At 37.2% G+C, this 10,000-nt stretch overlaps 1 protein-coding gene across 3 annotated transcripts in view; it reads left to right on the top strand.

The window, feature by feature from the left end:
- The first annotated feature begins 198 nt into the window (after nt 1-198).
- LOC143035159 (uncharacterized) overlaps nt 199-10,000 on the top strand; it is an 80,032-nt gene continuing 70,230 nt past the window's right edge. The window contains exon 1 of one of the 3 annotated variants that reach the window (XM_076201793.1): nt 199-306. The gene's annotated coding sequence lies outside the window, so the exon portion shown is untranslated. The other 2 variants (XM_076201795.1, XM_076201794.1) reach the window with 2 other exon arrangements.

The following is a 10,000-nucleotide window of genomic DNA, read 5'->3' as shown; positions in this document are numbered from 1 at the left end:
CCTTGCAGGTACGAGGATAAGCAACAAAAACAAAACTTCCTTTTTTTTCACTACAAGAAACTCATAGCTTCCACAGACATGTTGTTCTCTTTTTTCCTAATATTTTCGTGCGCATGTGAGATAGGGGGGGAGTGATAAGAGAAGAAAGATAAGAAGATAATCATGTAACGTGTATCCTTTATCGATAGAGGTCCGATAGGCGGCCAGTTCTGTTCTGAGAGTCCGTGGTAGTGTTGTGCACACTAGTTGGCACGAAAGCCGAGGGTGAGATGAAGAAGAGTTTCACCTTTTAAACGATCTTTCCTGGTGAGCAAATCGACGAAAGATTTACATGCAGTGCGTGGGTTCGATGAGGTTAAAGATATTCTCCGAAAAAGAGACTTAAATCCCGAAGGAAATAGAGTTGGTTGGACTGTTACAATGAGGACAGTGTGCGTGTGAGGAGGGACTCGGTACTCCATTTTCTATCAGTGTAACAATTTAGCCATCGTGACCAGATGAAAATATTTGCTGATGTTAAAGGAGTCATGTGCTTTTGGTGTACATTCCCAAAATAGACAATAATTTATGTGGAATGATGGTTGTAAGTAGAAATATATATTTTCGTTGTTTTTCAGGTATCAGAACATCATTGTATTGGTCAATCAGTTATTTTCCTTTTTTCTTCATCAAAATAGTAAAAACAAGACTAAAAGATGAAAAACGAATAAACAAATAAATAAATGTAAAGAATAATTAAAAGATAAACGATAGAACGTATAAAAAGGAGCTAGGTGTGTACACAGAGAAATAAGTAAATAGAAAGATTAAAATTAGATTAGGTTTTCAAACAACAGCTGGGCGTTTCAAATGAGGGGGGGAGGGGAGAAGGAGAGACAGGTCTGTGGAAGAGAGGGGGGGATAGAGAAAGAAGGGGGAGGAGGAAGGGGAGAAGGGGAGGAGGGGTAGGAGGAAGTGGAAAGGGGGGAGGGTAAAGAGGGTTCGGAATGGGAGAGGATGAAGGGGAGAGGTGGAGGAGGGAGAGTAAGAGAGGGGGAGGGGTAGAGAGAGAGAGAAGAGGGTTAGGAGGAGTGGAGGGAGGGGGATAAAGAAACGAAGAGGGTTGGGGGGAGTGGAGGGAGGGGGTAGAGAAAAAAAAAGGAGGATGGTAGGAGAGGGGGAGGTGGAAGAGAGGGGGGAGTGGGAGAGGGAGAGGGGGAGGGGGAGGGGTTAAATAATGATTGAAGTGGAATTAAGATAAACATGTTAGTCAGTAAATGAATTAAAGGAACTGAAATGAATCGATATATAAATCTCTCGGTCTATCAATCAATCAATCCATATAGAATAGATAAATAAATGAAAGTAAATGGATAAAAATACAAAGTAATTAATAACAACAGATAAATAAGATAAATATACGAACAAACAAATGAATATAAAATGGTAAAATCGGGTTTACAAGGGGAACTAGCGTTGAAAGTCATTCCGCCCGACCACGACCCCAGTCCTCCTTTCTGCTGAATAAAAATGCGTCTCCTAAACCAGAATATATGTATATATATGTGTATATATATGAGAGAAAGAGAAATGGGTGGGGAAGGGCAAACGAAGATGTGAAGAAGACCAAGTTGGTCGTAACGTTAGGGCAATAAACTCTATTCCCAACACATCTTCGTTTGTCCTTCCTTACCCATTTCTCTCATTTGTCTGAAATAATTTATATATATATATATATATATATATATATATATATATATATATATATATGTATGTATGTATATATACACAAAGTGCGTCGCCTTAATGACAACTATCTTTTCAATTTTATTTTATTGTATTGTAGTTCGTTTTATTTGATCTTATCCTATTTCACTTAATATTACTTAATCTAATTTCAATTAATTTCGTTTTAACTTGTCTTATTTTTCATATATTGATTTATCTATTCTTTTGTTTATTTGTTTCTGTTTCATCAAATCTTATTCTCATTTCTTTTATTTAGTTTAGTTTAATTTGTTTATTATATTTTTTCTTAACTGATGCCATCCTAGAAACCTTGGGCTAGAGACTATAGTAAAACATCTAGAGAGCTTTTCTAGTTTGCCGTGATAATAGAAACATATGTAAAGTCATCCTACGCTGAATAAAATGGCCGCCGCCTGAAGACAGCCCCCCCTGCTGATGGCGCCTCAAGAGGTAACCTGCAGGAACCTGCGGCAACTTGCGGCAACTTGCGGCACCCTGAGGTCACCGCCTGGCTCACTATTCAAACTAACACAGTATACGTACAATGTGTTAAGACCAGGACGCTAATCATTATCTATTCATCTATCTGTGTGTGTGTACATAAATCATATATATATATATATATATATGTATATATATGTATATATCTATATTATATATATATATATTATATATATATATGTATATATATATGTGTGTGTGTGTGTGTGTGTGTGTGTGTGTGTGTGTGTGTGTGTGTCTGGTGTGTGTGTGTGTGTGTGTGTGTGTGCACGTAGATATCTTTATCTTTTGATACATCTAATATACCAATATTCGATATTTTATCTAATATATTTTACATACTTGATATATTATCAACAACAAGATCAATTACACCTGAGCTCTGATACAATATGGATTAGTTTTGTATCTTGCGTCGCTGCGATGACGAAGTTCGTGAATATTCTAATCTAAAATGTATGAAGTGGATTAACTTCGTATATTTGACGTCATAATATGACTTCACGTCTCTGACGTCATGTATATGCTTATATCTCTGATGTCATTCATGTGACGTCACATTTGATGTCATGTGTGACGTCACATATCTGACACCATATGACGTCACGTCTATGACATCATAGCGCTGTGATGACATCTATCCTAATAAACTTGTACAAACAATAGTTATAAACCTTGAAATGAAAAGGATCAAATAACAATAAGAAGCACAATAAACAACGAATATAGTGAGGCTGTACAATGTCTTTATATCTATCTTGTTGAGCTCAGTTGGCGTCGGCTGATTTTATGACGAAAATCATTTATGGCGCCAAGCGATTTCAATGCAGCCATGTACTGTCCGGTCCGCCAGCTGAATCGAGCCTAACTCTGGCTCTAGTCACAATCAAGAAAGCCAAAAACAGTTGTAGTCTTAGTTGGCGCAGTTTCAGTGGTTGTTAGCGTTGTTATTAAAGCTGTAGATTGTTATCACGGGTTGTGAGAGTTTTTATTTTATTTTTTATTAAGGTTTTCGACGGTTGTGAGTGGTTGTTATTGTTATTATAAATGTTGTTATCGAAGGTTGTACGTAGTCGATATTATCATTAGAAATGTTATTGATTGTTATTACAGGGTTAAGGTTGTTGTAAGCGTTGTTGATTGTTATCATAGCTTGCAAGCACTTGTTACCGGGAGAGAGAGAGAGAGAGAGAGAGAGAGAGAGAGAGAGAGAGAGAGAGAGAGAGAGAGAGAGAGAGAGAGAGAGAGAGAGAGAGAGAGAGAGAGAGAGAGAGAGAGGCATATTATGATGAGGTTGTAAGGTTCTGAAAACCTTATTAATGTCATTACGAAATTGACGGGCGAGTCTGCTGCTGCTGCTGCTGTTGTTGTCATGGCCACGATGCTGAAAGGCTCCGGCCGTAGGAAGAACGTGATTATTTCTTCCTAATGTATTTTCCTTATATTGTCGTGTTGTTGTTTTTTATTCCCCTTTTAAAGGAAACAATTTTTTAGGTCTTATTTACCTTTATAATATTCTCTTATTTATTCTAATTTGTTATATTTTATTTCACTATATTGTTTTATCTTGTTCTATCTTCTGTTCTCTTATCTTATCTTATGTCCTATTTTACTTTATTTCTTATTTCATTCTATTCTGTTCTGTTCTATTGTACTTCACTTTATCAAATTTCATTTGACTCTGTTCTACTTCTGGTTATCATTATCATTACTGTTAATACTATTATTGTCATTATTGTCGTCGTCGTCGTCGTCGTCGTCGTCGTCGTCGTCATCATCATCGTCGTCGTCGTCGTCGTCGTCGTCATCATCATCATCATCATCATCATCATCATCATCATCATCATCATCATCATCATCATCATCATCATCATCATCATCGTCGTCGTCGTCGTCGTCGTCGCCGTCGTCGTCGTCGTCGTCGTCGTCATCATCATCATCATCATCATCATCATCATCATCATCATCATCATCATCATCATCATCATCATCATCATCATCATCATCATCATCATCATCATCATCATCGTCATCATCGTCATCATCGTCATCATCGTCAGCAACAGCGATGTTTTTATTTTTAAGAGAGAGATTGAAAATTAGACATTTCTAACGACTTAATGTCCTCGTCACATGAATAAAATCGTTTTCCGTCAGACAGTAATAGTCGTTTGGTCGTAGTTTAAACTACTTGCAATTTCGGCAGTTAATTACAAATAATTAGAAACAATAGTTGCAGTTGCAAACATTAATTGCAACTTTAGTCATTATCATTTAATCAGTGTTCAAAGCAATTGCAAAAATAACCACAATTTACGGCTATGAATTTCAAACATCAAGTGTAATTGTTTCAGAATATCAACCCCCTTTAACTTGAAGCAATAATTGTAATTATTGTAAATGTTAATTACAATTAGTTTAGAGGATAATAGTTATTTAGCTATAGTTCAAAATAACTGCAAAAAACAATTGCAATGAACAATTGCAACTAATTCCAAACACTGTGTGTAATTGTTTCAGCTTATTGACCTCAATGAATTGCAAATAATTGCAGTTATTTACAGACATTGATTGCAATCAATTTAGATGGTCATGACCATATAGTCATGGTTCAAAATAATTGTAGAAATAATGGCAATTAATTGCAATTTATTGAAAAATAATTGCAATTGCAAAAATTCAGTGTGGTTTATTCAGAATATCGACCGCAGTCCACTGAAAAAATGCAATTACTGGTAAACATTATATGCAATTAATTTGGAAGGTCATGGTCATTAGTCGTGGTTCAAAATAATTGTAAATAATTATACATAATTGCAATTATTTAAACGAATAATTGCAAACATTAAGTGTAATTTATTCATGTCAACCACAATCAATTACAGACATTATTTGTAAACTCGCAAATACTATTTCCATTTAATTGCGAACAATAATTGTAATTAATTGTAGACAGCAATTAAATTTCAAAATCTCTATTGCCAACTTTATCCAGGTCATTCACGTGCAATTGATTTGCAATTGACTGTTTTGGAATAGACCTTTATTTGTTTGGGTATGGCGCTTTCACCGATTTTACCTTTGGCGTGCGTTGTCTTTAACGTTGTCGCTATCTTTGTCTTTGTCTTTGTCTCTGTCGTTGCCTTTGTTTATGTCTTTGTCGTTGTCTTTGTCGTTATCGTTGTTTCTGTCGTTATTGTTGTTATCTTTGTTGTTTTCTTTGTAGTCATTATGTTTATCTTTGTCTTTGTTGTTGACTTTATTTTTGTCTTTGTTTTGTCTCTGCCGTTATTGCCGTTGTTGTTGTCTTTGGTTTATCTTCGTCCTCGATTTTGGCGTAGTCGTTGTCGTTGTCTTTGTCTTTGTTTTTGTTTTTGTCATTGTCTCTGCAGTTGGCGTTGTCTCTGTTTTTTTTTTCTTTGCCGTTGTCGTTCTTTGTTTTGTCTTTGTCATTATCATTGTTATTGTCTTTTTTCTTCGTCTTTTGAGCCTTCGTTGTCTTTGCGGCGTTTTTGTTGTTATAGTTTGCTTTATCGTTGTCCTTGTCTCTTTCTTTAACATTATCTTCGGCATTGCCTTTGTTTTATCGTTGTCGTTATCTTTGTCTTTGACGTCGTACCCGTTGTTGTCTTTGTCGTTATCGTTGTCTTTGTCTCTGTCTTTGTTTTTGTCTTTGTCTTTGTCTATGCCTATATCTTTGCTTTTATAATGTTCTTTGTCTACGTCTGTGTCTGTCTTTGACTTTGTCGTTGCCATTGCCTTTGTTTTGTCTTGGTCGTTACTGTTATCGTTTTCGCCGTCATTGTCTTAGTCTTTGTTTTGTCTTCGTCTTCTTCGGTGGTGTCTTCGTTGTCTTTGCGGCGTTGTCTTTGTCTATGGCGTTATTTTTGGCGTTGTCGTCTTTGTCGTTCTCTTTGTTTTGTCTTTGTCGTTATCAATTGTTGTCGTTGTTTTTGTCTTTTTGGTCTTTCCCTCAGTCTTTTGCTCCGTCGTCTTTACGATATCTTTGTCGTCGTTGTCGTTGTCTTTGTCGTTGTATTTGTCTTTGACGTTGTCTTTTTTCTTTGTCTATTCTTTGCCTTTTTTTTGTCTTCCTCATTATTGTCATTTTCGTTTTCGTTGCCTTTGTCTTTTTGCCTTTGACGTTGTCTTTTTTTCTTTTCTTTTCTTTGCCTTCTATTTGTTTTGTCTTCCTCATTATTGTCATTTTCGTTTTCGTTGCCTTTGTCTTTTTGCCTTTGTCTTAGTCTTTTGCGCCTTCTCTGTGCGACGTTGTCTTTGTCTTTGCCGTTGCTTTGCCGTTATGGTTGTCCTCTTGTTTTTTGCCATTGTCTTTTTTGGGTGAGGAGGCGTCTACTTTTTGTCTTTGTCATTGTCGTTGTTTTTATATTTGTCTTTGCTTTTTCTTTGTCTTTGTCGTTATCATCATCGTTGTCTTTTTGTTGTCTTCTTGTCTTTGTTGTTGTCTGTGTTATTGTCTTTTTGTTGCATTTGTATTTGTTGTTTTTGTTTTTGTCGTTGTCTTTGTTTTTGCGTAGTCTTTTTTTCTTTATTGTTATCGTTGTCTTTATACTTGTCCTTATCTTTGTCTTTGTCGTTGTCATTCTCATTTTCGTAGTCCTTTCCGTTGTTTTTGTCGTTGTCTATGTCTTTCTTGTCGTTGTAGTTGTCTTTGTTTTGGCTGTCGTTATCGTTGTAGTTGTCATTGTCGTTGTCTCTGTCGTTCTTTTGTTTTCGTCTTTGGCGCCTTTGTTGTCTATGCGGCGTTGTCTTAGTCTTTGGCGTTGTTTATGGCCTTATCGTCGTCTGTGTTGTTGTCTTTGTTTTTGTCGTTGTCTTTTTCTTTGTCGTTGTCGTTGGCGGTTTTTTTTTTTCGTTGCCGTTGTCGTTCTCTTTGTCGTTGTCTTTGTTTTTGTTGTTGCAGTTTTAGTTGTCTATTTTTTGTCTCTCGTTAGTGTTGTAGTCGTCTTTATCGTTATATATTTCTATCTTTCTTCTTTGTCTTTATGATTGCCGTGATCACTTTCTCTGTTTTTTGCGTTGCCGTTGTCTTTGTCTTTGTCTCTGTCGCTGTTATTGTTATTGTCTTCCTACTCGTCCTTGCCCAGGTTCCCACCCATTTCCTTACCCAGAGCACAGCGCACCATAGAGTCAGGATTAAGTAGTGTAACACCCCTCAACCTATCCTCACAAGGGGTTTTCCCAACACCCCCCCCTTGAAATATATTTCAGCTTCAACTGAGGGAGGGTTTCTCTTGGTCCCTTATCCCTTGTCGTCCCTTGACCCTGGTACTCTTTTGGAGGATGAGGATGAGAGTGAGAGTGCGCTCGGTCTAAGAGGGGATCTCTTTTTCCTCTTTTTCTCTCTGACATCTAGGAACATCGTGCTTTTCTGTAATGCCATAGATTACAATGCATCTTTTTTGTCCACTGTGTCCCTAACCAAATTACCTTTCTCTTTAATCACTTGGATTACCGTTTCTTTAGCATTCTCCTTGACCTGCTGCTCCACTATTTCTTTAAAAGATACTTTTTTTTCCTGTTCTACTTTCCACTGTTTATTTCTTGGAAGTCATTTTCTTTTATCTTTTCTTCCACTTTCTCAGTCACTGCCTGTACTTGATCCTTCATCTCTTTCTTCAATATCTCATTCCTATTCATATCATTTTTCATTTTTTTTCTCCCTTTATCCTATTTAGCTCCATTTTCAACCCGTTATTTTCTTCATTGTCACTTCTTAATAGAGCTACTTCTTTGTATGTACTTTTGCATTTACTTTCAAGTTCAATTATTTCATCTAACAATTAGTTGATTTCCCTATACCTTATTATATTTTTAAACCTGGGCTCTCTTTCCATATCTATCCCTCTATACATATTGCTATTATCCCTATCAAATCCCGAAATACATTTCTTTCAAACCTTTGGTATCTCGTTCAGGCACGTCCTTTTCGGTATAACCCATCGCGGCGACTCGACCCTACTTACGTCTAGGCATCTTTTTGCTGGTTCCTTGTCCCTATGTCCTTCATTTTTTCCTTCCGTTTTTAGTAACTGATCATGAAAAAAATAAATAGCTAATGATACAAAGACAGTTACATTATCGGCCACTCGAATTATATATCTCCCTTCTCGTTTTGCGTAAACAACTAGGTAGGGGTTGGTCGGTTCCAAATTCGTCCGTCGGCGAATCACTAGTTAGCGATCCGGAGCGTGTTTACGGTACGTCTTGCTTCAATCGCTGCTCCCGTGTGTGTGTTTGTGTGTGCATGTTTGTGTGTGTGTGTGTTTGTGTGTGTGCATGTGTGTATCTGTGTGTGTATGCTTTTAAGTATGTGTGTGTGTGTATGTGTGTGTTTCACCATGGTCTTTGGATCACGTGTTGGTCTCGTGATTGACAGTTATTTCCCTCCCGTAAGAAAGCTCAGAGCTCGTATACGATCGATCTATGAGTAATGCTGTGACCTTACACGCACACACACACCCAACTCCCCGCCCACGAGAGTTGGAGTGACAACCCGCAGCGCATTAATACTGAAATTATGTCACCCCTGGGCGGGATTCAAATCCGGAGCTCCATAGTGGCAGCCGGGAACCCTACCAACTGCGCGCGCTCGCGTGTGTGTGTGTATAAATGTGTAAACATGTGTATATGCACGTACACTCCCACACATGCTTTCACGCGTCTACACTTGTATATAGATCTTAGTGTACATATAACCCATGTGTACATTTCTATGTGGACATACGCAGTGCCTGTATGGAGAACAAGGAATACTTTGCATCAAAGTGATAAATATTGCTCCCCTTTATCCCATTAACTTTAACTTGGTATTTGGCAGCATGAACTCGTGTTGCTACATGTTTCTATTTTTATCTTTGTCTTTATATTTTCTTTTTCTTTTAACCATAATGAAAATACGCAGCTCCCTGAACAAGCGGCAGACAATTTTATCCATCAGTCTTGAACAAACTACTTATGTGGTGGCCCCTTGGGTCAAACATATATATAGTTCCCAAACGACTGAAGGTGTAGTAGATGTCTCCATGTGTTACACATCGAAATATTCAATGCGTAAAGCATTTCGTCTGTCTACCGCAAGGCGATTCCATTCAACTCAGGATATCTCTATTGAAAGGATTTTTTTGTTTTACCTTCACTTTTTTTAACATGATCTCATTGTTTATTTATTTTCTTATTATGTGTTAATACTGCACATATATATATGTGTGTGTCTATATATATATATGATTTCAAGAAGTCTACAGCGACAATTAGTTGTTAAATTTATACTGAAGCTTTAGTTTCTCTCGTGCGACAAGTTTCTGTGTTTGTTCCAAATAGCTGAGAAGGTGTCCAAAAGACATTTGGTACGGGTTTTCTCTTTTTTTATTTTTCCAATACATTTCGACCTTACTCGGTCATCATCATGGAGGGAGTTATAATGGTTGGTGAATACATTGGTTTAAATACAGGCCGTACATTGGCCGAACATAGGGAGAGGTCAATTTCATTTAGCCGTGATCCGTAGCGCTGCGTACATGGAAGTAGCAACTTTTTTGTGGATTGTGGAAAGGGGTGTTAATGCTTGTGTTATGTGCGTCTACTGCTTGGGAGTAAGGTTGTGAGCATGAGTTGTATGTTGATGTTCACTGATTCGTCCATCTTAAGGCCAAGGAGGTCGTGAGTTTTGTAGATTATTTTAGTGTTTTCGTTTAGTATGGTGGTGGTTTTGTGTTTGTTTATCATGTGTCTCTTGATGGCGCCATTC

The sequence above is a fragment of the Oratosquilla oratoria genome, chromosome 18 (genome assembly GCF_046742065.1).
Source record: "Oratosquilla oratoria isolate Oo_2021 chromosome 18, ASM4674206v1, whole genome shotgun sequence".
Classification (NCBI taxonomy): domain Eukaryota; kingdom Metazoa; phylum Arthropoda; class Malacostraca; order Stomatopoda; family Squillidae; genus Oratosquilla; species Oratosquilla oratoria.
Note: the sequence above shows the minus strand (reverse complement) of the source record. Positions and strands in the feature narration are given on the sequence as shown.